General features: G+C 36.3%; 1 long non-coding RNA gene across 1 annotated transcript in view; it reads right to left on the bottom strand.

Moving 5' to 3' along the window:
• LOC147573430 (uncharacterized) overlaps positions 1-15,120 on the bottom strand; it is a 198,082-nt gene extending 182,962 nt beyond the window's left edge. The window contains exon 1 of the long non-coding RNA XR_015244696.1: positions 15,035-15,120. This is a non-coding gene — a long non-coding RNA (uncharacterized LOC147573430). The remainder of the gene's footprint in view (positions 1-15,034) is intronic.
• Between the last annotated feature and the right edge of the window lie 351 nt (positions 15,121-15,471).

Below are 15,471 nucleotides of genomic sequence, written 5' to 3'. Positions count from 1 at the left end.
GTATTGAAGCCTCAGCTCTAGTATTTCTGACACAGTCTTTCTTCTCAAGAATTATAATCAAAGAGGAGTTTGAGAACCACGGCACAGAAATGCATCCAGCAACTTGAAAATGTCATGGAGTTAGTGAATATGCTGTTAATTATTATTTTTTAAATGTTTATTTTTATTTTGAGAGAGACAGAGAGTATAAGCTGGAGTAGGAGCAGACAGAGAGGCAGAGAAAGAATCCCAGGCAGGCTCGGCGATGTCAGCACAGAGCCTGACACGAGGCTTGATCACACAAACCATGAGATCGCGACCTGAACTGAAATCAAGTCAGACGTTCAAGTGACTGAGTCACCAAGGCGCCCCAATATGCAGTTAATTAAAATGATGTTTATCAGTGCTCATACTAAATATATCTTTTAGATTAAGTTTACGAGGTTAATCCCCTTCACAAAAATTTCAGCAGTTTCTATCGAAATTGCTCAGTGAAGAAAAGAAAGAATATATGTGCACTGGATATTTATAACAATCAATTTGGGTCTATACTATTTTTAGTTGATTTATAGCAGGTCAGAATTCTTTAATTATTGGCAGGCATTCTGCTAATACACTAGAATTCTTAAGGCTGTTACTCAAGTCATCTTATAGCGATTGTATTTTAAAAGCCTTACCTATATGGGTAACCTGGGATATGTCAATGATACACTCTGGATGACATTCTGTCACTATGGAGAAAGTAAATGATTCTTCAAGTAACTGCCAGAGATACTACCGAGTGTTTTCTTGTTGTTTTCTACTTTTCCATCACATGCTGAAAATAAATTTTAAAAACTGAGTCTTTGCTCATTTAAATGTATCTCAAATGATTACTTATCCCATAAGAACATAAAAATTATGTTAAAAAAGTTGGAAAAGACAAAAAACAAATTCAGAAAGTCATATGAATAATATAACTACATCTGTGTTTTATCAATAAAACTTGATGAGGCAGAAATTATATTTTCTCCCAGAGGCACTGGAACTGGTGTACTCATAACACTATGATTGTATTCCTGGTGTCATGAACGAGGTTAAAAACTATATCTACGGCATTATTCCCAGCATCCAGAATACTAATGTACTAGCAGGGGGTTATCTCTTCTGGGCTGGAAGGATTGAATTTGGGAAAATGAGAAGAATGTGGGTAATTAATCTAATTCAGACACCTGGAAACTTTTTAAAATGAAATACTACCTATGTAAGTAACCCTTTTCTTTCCTCTTAAAATAGCTTAGTCTGCTGTGTCAGGTTGACAATGGAGGCTCAATCTGAGCTACAGACACACATCAGCTTATATCAAATTGGTTTTCAACGAAAATCTATGTAACGATGATTTGAAAAGCTAATTAAAATGCAGATTCCCTGGCCATATGCTTAAAAGTAATGACTCACAATCTCTGCCAAGTGGCCCAAATAGTTATAATTTTAACCAGCTTCCCTGGTGATTTTGCTAGCTAGTCACTAAGAATGTGCAATAGTCTACTTACTACCAATGGTTCTCAAACTTTACCATGCACCAGAATTACTCCAGGACTTGTTAGAATACAGGTTGCTGGTCCCACCCAGTTTCTAATTTGTCATATATGAAGTGCAATTTGGGAGAGAGCATGTCTAACAAATTCTCAGGTGAGACTAATGCTACTAACCAAAGAGCAATGGTTTGAGAACCTCTGCTCCACAAGAATGCTTTTCAAACTAAAGCGAACACAAGAATTCACCTGAAGATTCTGTTAAAACAAAGATTCTTAAGTCCTACCTCCAGAAATTTTGGTTCAGTAGGTCCGGAGTGGGGCCTGATAACATATTTCTAACAAGTTCCTAGATAATGACTTACAGTGCTCTGTTAAGAACTACAAATCTTCAACTCCATTAAAACACTTGGACTATGGAATTGAGTCAATTACTTCCCCCCTGATTTGTCTATAGATTTCCAGTTCATCAAATATAATGAAAAACGCTAAAAGAAAAAAAAAATGCTTTCACTTCTATTAGCAGCAGTGCAGTTATGCACAAATTGTGTTCTAAAGGATGGTCGCGGGTTACCTACGTTCACTATTTCAGCACCCCACTCATCACACAACCAGATAAACTGAATCTCTTCCTATCCAACTAGCAATCCCAAAGCCTTGTTCTGATTGTGTGTCCACTGGTGGGAACATTAAAGAAGAGATAGATCAAGCACCCAACGGGGTAGCTGTCACCACAGATTAAGCCTCTGGGTGTGGTATGGGAGACTGGCCAGCAGGATGCATGGCATCAGTTAAAAAGTTTAAAAAAAAGAAAAGAAAATGAAACAAAATATACCCAAAAGAGTACTGCTGTCAGTAAGAAACAAATATCTGATTTTAAAAACTGTATAAGTCAAAGTGAGTGAACACACAGAGTAATGTCTCATTTTGTTCAAAATAATATTTTCTCTTGCACTAAAAATGACTACAATCAATAATATATTAATAGAAAATTGGTATACATTTTTGAGGGGGAAAATTCACAAATTATGTACCTTTCAAGACCAGTCGAGGAAAGATAATCTAATTTTTTCCCAAATGTTTCTGGCTCAAAGTTTTCTGGTCAATGATCTATAATAACAAGCAAATAATAGAGAAAATGATGAATATATTGTTTCTGGAATTTCAGCAAATAAAAAAATATCACAATAAGGAAAAAATAATGTTATTACAAATGACACATTATCTATTTGTAAATGTAATGTGCAAGCTGGCCTATTAAATTTTTTTAACATTCTTCAGAACTGTCATGAGCCAAAATAATGGTTCACTTCTTTGGTGGTGCCACTTCTCAAAACACTGAATAGTATTCTGATCACTAATAAATAATAATAGCTGGATCTATTTTCTAAAAGTTTTCATCTTTTTAAAATATTTTTTTTTTAAATCTTTATTTGTTTTTGAGGAAGGGGGTGGGAACAGAAAGACAGAGTCAGACACAAAATCCAAAGCAGGCCCCAAGCTGTCAGCACAGAGCCTGACATGGGGCTCGAACCCACAAACTGTGAGATCATGACCTGAACTGCATTCCAACACTTAGCTGACTGAGTCACCCAGGTGCCCCCAAACTTTTCATCTTAAAGGGAATGTCCTATGACTACCATCCCCACTCCACCCCCAAATACCCACGGGCGAGCATGAAAATGCAGCTCTGTTGTTATAATGAACATCAATGGGGGAAACAGATAGAAATATATTTATGCAAAGTGAAAGGGAACGAAACGTATTTTGCAACGGGCCTGGTTTCAGTCATAGACAAACAGAAGGCAGACAATTATTTACATGAGATACAATTCAAAATCTCATTTAACTGAGAGAACAGTTTGCAATAAATTCATTTTATAAATGAAAATACTGTAGGAGAAGGACAGTCTAATACCTGGCTCATCTGGAAGCTTATAGGAATTATGCCTGGTTCTTTATGTATATTATCCAATTTTGTTTTCAGGATGATAATCTAGAAAGTTGACCTCTGGGAAACTGAAGCAATTCTCACAGTTTAGAAAAATACCCGCTTCAAGGTTTCTGGACTACAATCAAGGGGTTCAATTAGCCCTATGCTTCGCATATAAGATATAGAGGTAATTAAATATTAATATTTAAATAATTATTTAATATTTAAATAATTAAAATATATGTATATATATGAGATGTGTATATATACAAACATGATTTTATACACGTATATATACACACATATTTTATATATGTATATGTATTTGGACAAGGTATATATATGTACATATGTATGGTACTATTTACTATGTATGGGATAATATATTTATACTTATGTTCTTTCAATGAGAATAATTCAAAATAGAGGGGTGCCTGGGTGGCTCAGTTGGTTAAGCATCTGACGTCCACTTAGGTCACAATCTCCTGATGTGTGAGTTCAAGCCCCATATCGGGCTCCATGCTGACAGTATACAGCCTGCTTAGGATTCTTTCTCTCTTCCTCTCTCTGTGCCCCTCTGCCCCCTGCGTGCGTGCATACTTTCTGTCTCTCTCAAAAATAAATAAACTTAAAAAGAAAAAAGAACAATTCAAGATAGATACTGATGATTAAAGACATTTTAATTTATGGCTTTGGAATGGTATTACTGAAATGACACAGGTCTGGACTTACGCCCCTTTGAATAAAATATTGCATTTATATCAGCAATGATCCTTTGTCCATCTCTAAAGTATTATCAAAAGATATTTCCCTTGTCACAGGAGATATAAATTTGTATTTCTAAAATAAATGGGATACGTTTGAAAACCTGCTTTGCAAACTTTTGGACACACAATGTCAAGCTGGCAAGTATATCTACAGGGATGTAAGACATATACTATAACAATTATTACTGATAGCATTATCTTATTTCAAGTTAACTTAGAGATACTTACAAGAAATACTAGAATATTTCAATTTTATTGGCAGTTTTGTATATTAAAATGAAATGGTGTTAGTTTTTAGGGAACTGGTAGATTTATAGAAACTTTTCTTGAAATGTATCATGAGTCTTCCAAGGGATGTATAAACTGGAAAAGAAAAAGAAATTATGAAACCTAGTGACCAAAGATGTGTTTTCAAAAGCCAAGAGTCAGAGATAAAATTTTAGGAGATTATGATAATATTGATCAGTTGTTTTGAGATAATGTTCTCTTGCATGGATAGCAATAAAAGGTGAGTGAGGAGGAATGATTAGATACTCCATGACAGGAGAGTGTCTTGGGAAATAATGTATACAGATCCATTTTTAATTTTGGAGATTCTGTAATCCATTTTCATTTCAGCTCATAATATGTTGATAGTGGGTTGCAGGAAAAAATGCTATTAAGATGAGTTGTTTATACAATTTTCTGCAGTAAATGAATTGATCTTCCCATTTATTTGATTTGTGATGATGGCATTTGTCATGTTTCCTTAGGACTGCAATCCAAATTTTAAGAAATCTCTGCCATGAAGAGTGACAGGAAAAGTAATGAAAGCTTGTTTCCAGTGTACTTCTGGATGGATGCTATCAGTGTCTCAGTTATTTTCCTAAAGGTTTTATTTAGTCATTCTTAAAAACAAAACAAAACAAAACAAAACAAAAAACTAGGGGAAAAGAAATTTTTAGACAACTGTGGTATTAAATAGTATTGGGGTAGATATCTAGTAGCACTCTTAACTTATTTTTCCCCAATGCTAAAACTTCTAGAAGGTATAATGTAGCTTATTCAAACAAAGAAGGAGCTTTCTTGGGGCACCTGGGTGGCTCAGTTAAGCGACAAACTCTTGATTTTGGCTCAGGTCATGATCACATCATTTGTGAGATGGAGCCCCAATTGGGCTCTGTGCTGACAATGTGGAACCTGCTTGGGATTCTCTCTCTCCCTCTCTCTCTGTCCCTGCCCCCAACTCTCCCTCTCTCAAAATAAATAAACATTAAAAAAAAAGGCAGCAGCAGCTTGCTTCATAGTGAGGGCCTGGAGAATCTAAATAGCCTAAAGTAAAGTGTGGTGTTCAGTCATGGATGGCCTGGTGGGAAGGAAAGAAAATGCAGTCAAATGTCTTTGGAAAATGTATAACAAATACAAAGGAAAAATAATCTCTAATTCTAACTGTAGAATTGAAGCCTTGGAGGTTGAGTATGGAATAATTAGCCAAATAAAGCCTATATACCTTGACTGTGTGATTATTTTTGAAGGCAAAATAGTCAGGCAGTTTGAAACTGTGCCATCTATGTTCCTGACAGTGTTAAGTGATTTAATCTCTATGTTTCAGATTAATGATCTCTAAAAAGAGAGAGCTACCCTGAAATATGTGTTTGCTATGATAATTAGCAATGATGAAGATGATAAAGACATCAGCGGCCATTATCAATCTTTTTCTTAAAAGTAAAATGTACTACTAAAAAAAAAAGGAAATAATAATCAACTAACATCATCCTGCGATGTCTGGTACCATCTTCTGGCAAATAAACCTTTTATGTTTTATTTTGTATCAATTTATTTTATATTTTATTTTATTTTTATATTTTACTTTATTTTTTTTTTTTTATTTTAACCTCAGATAACTTTTTGGATCCCTCCCAGTCCCATTAGTCTCTAGTCATTGTTCAGGTGACTACTTCCTATTTCATGTGACAGAAAGTGCTGTGCTAGTGAATGTTGGACAACCTATCCTAGGTGAGTGGAAAAGGGACTTGCTATATAATTCCTGCCAATTTCTGTGGTGTAAATACTCCCAACATGACCAACTGAAAGCTACCATTAATTTCCTAATCACTTCATAAAAGACTTAAAAATTTAACAATTGACTTTATGTACCAGTTGAGCTGATTCCACACATCGTTATAGGGTCTTAAAATTTTTATCTCTGCTGGTCTTTTAGATTCCCCTTTCAGAAAGCACTACCCTTTCCACAGCAGTATCTATGTCATGGTTCTTTCTGCATATTCAGCTTTGCTCCCTGATAAACCTATTTACTTCTCTTCACTAACTTTTTTTTTTTTTTTTTCAACGTTTATTTATTTTTGGGACAGAGAGAGACAGAGCATGAACGGGGGAGGGGCAGAGAGAGAGGGAGACACAGAATCGGAAACAGGCTCCAGGCTCCGAGCCATCAGCCCAGAGCCCGACGCGGGGCTCGAACTCACGGACCGCGAGATCGTGACCTGGCTGAAGTCGGACGCTTAACCGACTGCGCCACCCAGGCGCCCCTCTTCACTAACTTTTTAATAACTCGTGAATAACAGGTCGGTTATCTGAAAAATATCATAAAACTAAAAGATTCTTGAAACAAACCATCTATTCCATTTTACTTCCTGCTCCCTCCTCATGTGACTCTGGGGAAGCAAAACAGACAAAGTCCTTGACTTCAGTGACTGTCAGAAAAAAGAATGAATAAAAATGTGTAGAGGAAATGTAAACATTCAGATGGATATGTGCTCTGGAAGAAATCTAGGTGGTCAAGGAAGTCAGCAAGACCACAGACAGCTGCCAAGAAAGTGAGGCAGGGGCTGAGATCTGAAAAAAGCATGGGAAGGAACCAGGAAAAAAGGAGAAGATTGAGCATTTCAGGCACAGGGAATGATGTAGGCAAACAGCAGAGGTATGTCAAGATCAGCTTTCAGGTGGCAAAGACCATGGGATTTTAAATGGAGTGACAGAGTACCACTAGGCATATTAAAAAAATAAATCTACAATAGGAAGCCTTTTACTACGGCCACAGTGTAGAATGTAACCCAACTTGAGCATGTGAGTCATTGCTCAGCTGCACAGTTAGTGAGAGAACTTGAACTAGATTTCATTTTTTTCTGATTTTTATTTAGTATAATTTTTATAAGCAAGGTAATACCACTAAAATACCAAATGTGAATCAACCCCCCAAAATATGAAAGCAATTATTTTAAAAGAGCAAATGGCCATAACATTTTTTTTTCTACTAAAATTTTTAAATGAAAAGTACTTGAGAAAAATAAACTCAATGAAATATCTAGAGTTTCACAACATATATTGATGTGACTGTGCTTACATCTGCCTTACAACTGGCTTCAGCTTTTTCCAAGAAAGTAATAGCTAAAGGAAGGCATTCCTTTCATCCCTTCTTGATAGCACTTAATTTATGTCATACTGTTTTATTTATTAGCTAACATAACAAAAATCTGTTTTACCCTCATATGGCTATTGTGATTAATTATTAAAATGGGGAATGAAATCATGCAACTAAATACCGAACTATCCAAGGGAAGCCAGGTTTTCTCCAAGTTTTTATGGCTGTTTATATTTCCCTTGTTTGTCCCTACTCATACATACACAATCCATTTCCACAAACACACCCAGAGACACAAATATGCTTCCACACAGAATGATAGAAACTAACATTAATGGAGAGCTGATAAGTGATCAGAGCAGCCTTAACCACTTGACAAGCGATGCCATGTCTATTCCTTTGAAATTCCATAAGGAATACAGAATCATTAACTCTTTTATAAATGAAAGAAACTCAAGGATGAAAGAAAGCAAAAAGAAGCATGTGAGAAATTAGGAAGGTAGAATACTAACATTCCAAATACAAGCGTCTGCAATAAATCCTAAAATGTTATAACAAGGACAGAGAGAGGAGGAAATCACTCTAAGCCTGTTTGAGAGGTAAAAACAAAACAAAACAAAACAAACATAGAGATTATAAAAAGTCTGAGTTAAAAAAAAACCCAAGGGGCGCCTGGGTGGCGCAGTCGGTTAAGCGTCCGGCTTCAGCCAGGTCACGATCTCGCGGTCCGTGAGTTCGAGCCCCGCGTCAGGCTCTGGGCTGATGGCTCAGAGCCTGGAGCCTGTTTCCGATTCTATGTCTCCCTCTCTCTGCCCCTCCCCTGTTCATGCTCTGTCTCTCTCTGTCCCAAAAATAAATAAACGTTGAAAAAAAAAAAATTAAAAAAAAAATAAAAAAAAACCCAAAAGAAAAACACAACTGCATGCATAAGTTTGCAAATAGAATTAACATTATGGAGGGATATTATTATTATTATTATTATTATTATTATTATTATTTCACTCTTTTGGTAGATGAACAAGATAATGAAGTAGTCTGGCCAAAAACATGAGTCGTCCAAATACTCAAGAAAAGAGAAAGTTTTAGAATCAAATTTGTAAACTGAAGATCAAGCAAAAAATTGTAAACAGCGCTGGTTGTAAATAGATCCTAGTTTGACAGGTCTCAGTAGATATCTTCTCCTAGGACAAATTATAATCAAAAATTACATGCAGTTTTCCTTGCTTGGTTTTTCTTGTTTACATTAACTACTGGGACTCTTTAGCATTTAAATACTATAAGGAGACCCGAGTCTTGCTGACTATACTAACATAGTGTATGCACAGCAACTTTTTAAAGAAGCATAATAGTTTTAGCAAAGGTGCCTTGGGCATATTTTGAAGATGCTATTAGAAGCATACTGCCTTCATAGTTATTGATTCTCATATGTATCTAATAAGGGTTGAACATTCATACATATTTGTTCATTGGCATTATGTCATAAATATCTTTGAATGTACACAGAGCCAAATTCAGCCATGAAAAATAAGTTAATTCCCCCAAAATGTGACTATCCCTGGGCCTGCAGGAATGACTATAAGATAATTAAACAAAATGCTTAGCAAATATTCAAGAATGTGTCATTACCTTCAGTTGGGTCTTTGACAATATCCAAACTTACTTCAATAAGGCTGTTGTCCAAAGTAATTTTTGAAAAAAAAAAATAAGAAATTGTATCATACAATTATGATGATAAATAAGCTAACTTATGTACTCCTTCAAAATCATTTATTTATTTTCCTTTGCACTGCTGTTGGTGTTGGTAGTTATCTCTTAACAGAAAAGAGGCTAGATTTAAGCATCTTATGAAATCTAGTGTCATATAGAGGATAGAAAGTACATCTGATGTTAGTCAAACCAATATGTCAAAATTAGGCATTAATAACAGCTTGCAAGGGGAAAATAATCAAAAGCCAGATTTTAAAGTATGATGTTAATTATGAAAGCAACACAATGACAAAGAACATGTGTCCAGTAGCAACTAGCAGTTGCTGGCATCCGCAATGAGTAACAAAAATGCGAAGTATTTTTTACTAGACAAAACTGGGCACACCATTCTCTCCAGGACTAATAAAACCATTTAGGGAAAAGCAGTTAAGCTGGCCACCAGGATTGTCCATCCTGGTATTGGAGAACCAAAGAAAGAAAATAAAATCAGAAACTTTGTTTTCTTAGAATCTAGCAGAACTTTTAGATAATATAGATGTGCAATATATAATGTTCTATAAATAAAGACAATAAGGCATATCTCCCGTGCTTACTAAGGATTATACTGACTGCAGTCACATATTTACTTCTTAGTAGTGAATTAGATTTTAGAAGACAATGAAAAAAATTATCATTAGAACTATGAAGGTCAACTCATTGAACATTCTATTATTTTCTTTCACCGTACATTACTTTCTGGCAAATTAGATTTCTTTACATGGCTTACAGATCAGTTGTGATATTCAATGACAATAGGAAAATAAATATTATTCAATATGAAAATAGAGGGTACTAGGCAAAACAGAAGGATGATGATGACAATGATGATGGTGATGATGGATAAGACAACAACTGGACTTCAAGTAGCTTCCCCAAGGTGAATGAGAAAAAAATATCTACTCAGTAATTAGAAGACACAGGATAAACACCAGCATATAGCTTCAAATGATTTTATAACAACTGAGGCATGATTAATTCATTCAGGCATGGATAATGTGTATACTTCCTAAAACAAATACCTGAGAACATCTTACTGGATGAATACGACCTATCAACGCAGGGCATGTAAGAATAGGTCTTCTTGGAACAAATGAAGAAATAGCCTGATCAGGTTTGGGGACATATGAAAATATAGGCTATGATGATGGTGAAAAACACAGTTAATTAACTCATGACATACGAGTTTCTTTGTGGGAGAAATGGGGATATTTGTGCCATAGCACAGAATGAATATCCCTTCTTTCAATAATAAAAGAGCACCTATATGCAATGGGTGGTAATATGGCCACATGAGACTATTTCCATTTTGAGACACACTAGCTGATTGGCATGACTGATGAGATGGAATAGGAAGTCATCAACTACGACTTCCACAAACTCTCTTTAAAGGGAATTCAACTGGCAGGCTTCTTTTGCCCTTCCCTCCTCCTTCCTGCTTTAAACATTAATTGGATGACTGGTGTTCCAGCAACCATATTTCAGTACGAGAAGCCAAGGTCACATCGTAAGAATAAGAGAGTTTAAGACTTGTCCCAGTGACACAAGCAACAGACAATATCAGGTTTGGACAACCTACCCCTGTGTTTTTAGCTATGTGTAATAAAAATAAATTCGTGTATTGTTAATCCAATATTTTAAAAGTTTCAAGTTTCAAATGTTACATTGAAGGTATATATTGGGACTGACAAACTGTATTCATAAAGTGGAAAGTTTAATTTCTGATACCTATTAGGCACTTAATATTTGTAGCTATTATTTCTAAGAGCAATAAAAACAGATGACTCCAAGTAGCAATAAAAACAGTTGAATTCAAAAGGATTCCGTATTTTTGAGTATTCTGATGATCTGATCAAGAAATTTCTCAAAAGCGGTGTCCAAGTCTATGATACATTGACAGTATCATCAGAAAACTTGGGGAACTTCATGTAGATGCTCACACTCAAAATTCTGTGGAAGAAGTGGCACTAGTTAATATTCACAGCCATGTCTATGGAAACCTATGGGAAATTTGTTTGGGGATGACTCTACAATTCTCATATGCAATAACTTTTAAAAGAACTTTACGTTGAGATGCAAGTACTTAAGGTGTCATCAGCTTTGAGATTTCTAGGCATCTTTCCTGATATAGGACCAAAAAGCACAAAATCTGTTGAATATGAAAGTAGGTAAGCATCTGCTAAAACCTCCCACACATTCAAACCTGGTCCCATGGCCTGAGCCGGGGTTTCATTCTGACCAATAAGCCCATCCTGTGCATCTTTTCTTTGTTTCCCGCCCCCCCCACCCCAGACTTTGCCAACTCAGAGCACCTGAGGTCTGTGCCTGTAACACAAAGGTCTTCCAAATGAATTGCTAAAATTATTAAAAAATCTGTGTGAACATTTGTTGGGATTTGTTACAAGCTACCTATTCAAAAGGGAGACAAAGTGGAGCCCATATTGAGAGAAATGGAACAGATGGTTAAAAACAAGCAATGTGACATTCCTGGACAATTACAATGTTTATGTGAATAGAAGAGAGGAGGTAAGACACTTTTTCTCTCCCCCCAACCGAACATTACATGAGAGTTTTCAGATAACTTTTTACGTCTATTAGCTAGTTTTATCCCAACATTACCATATAAGAAGTCAACCCAAATGTCATTTTCAAACATTATTTTTTAACAAATGAGAACACCAAGGCTCTAAGTGGTTACATAACTTGTGTAAATTACTATAGGTAGTAAGTGCTTTATTTTCTCCCTAGAATTTATTGCTACCAAGGAATTAATTTTCAAATACGTATTTATCTTTTTTGTAAAATATAAGTACAATAAAGTCAGGTTTTTGCTGCTTGATTTGCCTCTATACCAGCTGTGACTAAAACAGCAATTGTCTCTCTGTGGATTATAAACACATAATGTACGTGTGTGTTTGCGTGTGTGTACACATACAGTGTCAGAGGAAAGAACTGAACCTAGGTCTGTCTGATTTTTAAGCCTACTTTATTCACAACGCCATGAATTAGGAATTGTTCTTGTCCTCATGATGCTATCATTGTAAGAATTAGAATACCTGGGGCGCCTGGGTGGCGCAGTCGGTTAAGCGTCCGACTTCAGCCAGGTCACGATCTCGCGGTCCGTGAGTTCGAGCCCCGCGTCGGACTCTGGGCTGATGGCTCGGAGCCTGGAGCCTGTTTCCGATTCTGTGTCTCCCGCTCTCTCTGTCCCTCCCCCGTTCATGCTCTGTCTCTCTCTGTCCCAAAAATAAATAAACGTTGAAAAAAAAAAAATTTAAAAAAAAAAGAATTAGAATACCTGAATCCTGTCATGAAATTCAGTTCTCTTTCACATAAAAAGGAAGACACGCAACTAACAAGAGCAGAATAAGAATCAAAGTTCCACTTTATCCAGAGATGTCTGACTGGCTAACATTCTAATTTAGATCCCGATTGAATGGGGTGAGTGGAGACCCTGATGAGAAACAACGCCTAATTAGAAGTGTTTTTTTCTCTCCTCAATCTAAATAATTGAGAGCGATATGCTTGGATGTAAATGGAGCACAATAAGGAACAGGAGGACGAGAAGGAGGAGAGCCTGGCTTACCTCAAGAATAAGCCTGAGCTCAAATATAATCTCTCATTTAGACGGTGGAAAAGACAGTTTGGCCACTGTCCTCTGTTGGATCCAGGACCTTAAATGATTGTTTACCAAATGGATGGAAAAAACAGAGGATGTGCATGAAAGAATTAAGGAAGAGTCTGAGTTTGTTTGTTTTTTTTCTCCCTTTTGAGACAATAATTCCACTCATGATTAACTGTGGCCAAATTCTAATATGTTCTGTCCAGTCTTATCACCAATATGTTTCTTAGAGGATAAGGATAGAAGGGGAAGTTCATAAAGGACTCAATGGGCCTATCTATCTTGTGCAAAGAAGAGGATATTTTGGTCATCTCTTCCTATGATCTTCCCTTATTAATCCTGAACCAAAAACCTATAGGCGAGGGATTTCCTCTGGCTTATTGCTCTTACATGGAGAAAGGATAAAAGGAGGGGCTGGTTCTGGAGACCAAAATAAAAGATATCAGCACATAAAATTTGCATCAAACCCTATTCTGCCTGTATGTCTATATGCAACACTGTGTTTTGGTATGCCACATACAAATTTCACAGGGTCTCTCCCTTCTGAAAACTCAAAATCAAATAGTGGTATTAAAAAAGAAATCATTGGCCATATGAGATGAAATTATTGAATTGAGCAAGTAATTAGAGCCCGCATTCGATCTGATAGTTTAGGCAGTATGACTGCCTTTTTCTACAATAAAAGTGATGTACACTCAGTACGCCCTGATGATTGCCTGTGGTCGTCATTTTGGTTTGTGGAATGGAAAGTCTTGTTAAGTGCTGACAAGAACCTTGGAGGTTTTCATAAAAGGTATAGTTGATAAAGCATTAACAAGCACAATTTTACCAAGCTATCATTTTTATATGTACAAAATACGAGGATAAGGAAGATTGAATTGAATTATTATGGTCACACACCTCAGTTAATGGCCAAGATGGTCTATAACATAGGTGAACTGAATCCCAGATTTTTCTTTTTTTTACTTCATATGTTCACGGTATCAAGCTACTTCCAATTCAATGTGTTTGATTTATTGTGTTTCATCCCTCTGGTAGCACATGCACACTGTTTTACTTCCATGACTTTCTCCAATTAATTGCAATCAAAATGTATGCGCTTAAAAGGTAGTGAAAGAGACCAATAATTACAATTTACTCTTGTAAGAATCGTGGCTGAATGCCCCTCTGGGCTACGCCTAGGCCAATGTATGATTCGAACATCTCTCCAAAGTGGCAGGATACTTATAATTCACAAGTAACTTATGCCCCTTTTCATTGTTTCTGATATAAAAATCTCCCTTTTCTCTCTTTATTCTCTTTCAGACACTATGTTGTCTCTTCACTCTTAAGTTAAAATATAAAAAGCAAATAAGGCAGGAAAGAGACAGAAAAAAATAAGTTTCTAGGTTTTTGTATTTCAAAGCTATAGTCCTCAAGAAATCCATAAACACCAGGGCATGGAAAAAAAGTGGAAGAAAATAAATAAATGGACACAGAGAAAATGAGCAACTCTCCTTTCCCTACACCCCACCCCAGCCCTTGTCTGGATTGTAGAAAACGATATTTTTCAGTGATGGCAGGATGGAAAAAAAGATCACAGCAGAGTCCTCAAGAAGTCCCGCATGGAGATGCAAAGTAAAGGGCTATTTCCTGCTCCCAGAGCAGAGTCTTTTGATGACAGTAAGGCATCAGAAAGGGAAAGCATGCATGGCCAAGGTAGGCAAATTGGAACAAAGTTACCCAGGTGGAAATGCTCCTGTTCCAGCAGGGCACAGAATCAATATAGTATTCTAGTGCCTCCACGTGGTCAATTGATGTAGTAAATAAAGCATTCAAAACTGAAAGACGGGAATGAAAGATCCTGGCATGTCTCAATGACGATCTATGTGCGCAAATCGGAGAATAAGAGCCATCTGCCTTCCCAACCCTAAATTTAAGTTATGTCCAGCCCGTCAGAAATGAAACTGAGACATCCAGCTTCTGGCCAAAATTCTTTTTAAAAAGCCTCAAATAGACTGAGATTAAGTTTCTGCCACCATGGTGTTAAAATGAAGATTTACAATGGAAATAATCTTGATTTGATTCGTAAAGAAACACAAAGAAAAATGTGAGTTTGTGAACTGGGATCCATACCTGCCACAGAAGTTAGCAATCTTCTCTCACGATCCAACTCTTTCTGACAAATGGTGTCAATTCTCTGGATGAACTCTGCAATAAAAAAGTTACAGTCAATCATCTACCTCAAAATACTTGCTGTATGCCCTAGAAACAAATTGTTTTACGATCAGATTGGCACTGATGATGATGTTGATGTGTGGATATACACTTGCATATTATGGCCTGTTACAAAAGAGTATATAGAATTTGTAGTCTGATAATCTTTTAAAGTAAAAAAAAAAAAAACACGTAAAAATAATTGTGTAGTTCCTTGTGTCTTGTCTGTTAAATGTTCACATCAGTGTTATTCCATCTTTGGATGAACTGCATAGACCTGCTTTTATTGAGCACATGAAGCTCTCTAAGATTCTCAGGTTCCCACCTGACCCCAGAAGGCTCACATCTGTCAACGT

Source organism: Puma concolor, chromosome E2 (genome assembly GCF_028749965.1).
Source record: "Puma concolor isolate L17-30 chromosome E2, mPumCon1.1.hap2, whole genome shotgun sequence".
NCBI lineage: Eukaryota > Metazoa > Chordata > Mammalia > Carnivora > Felidae > Puma > Puma concolor.
This window is presented reverse-complemented; position numbering and strand designations above follow the sequence as displayed.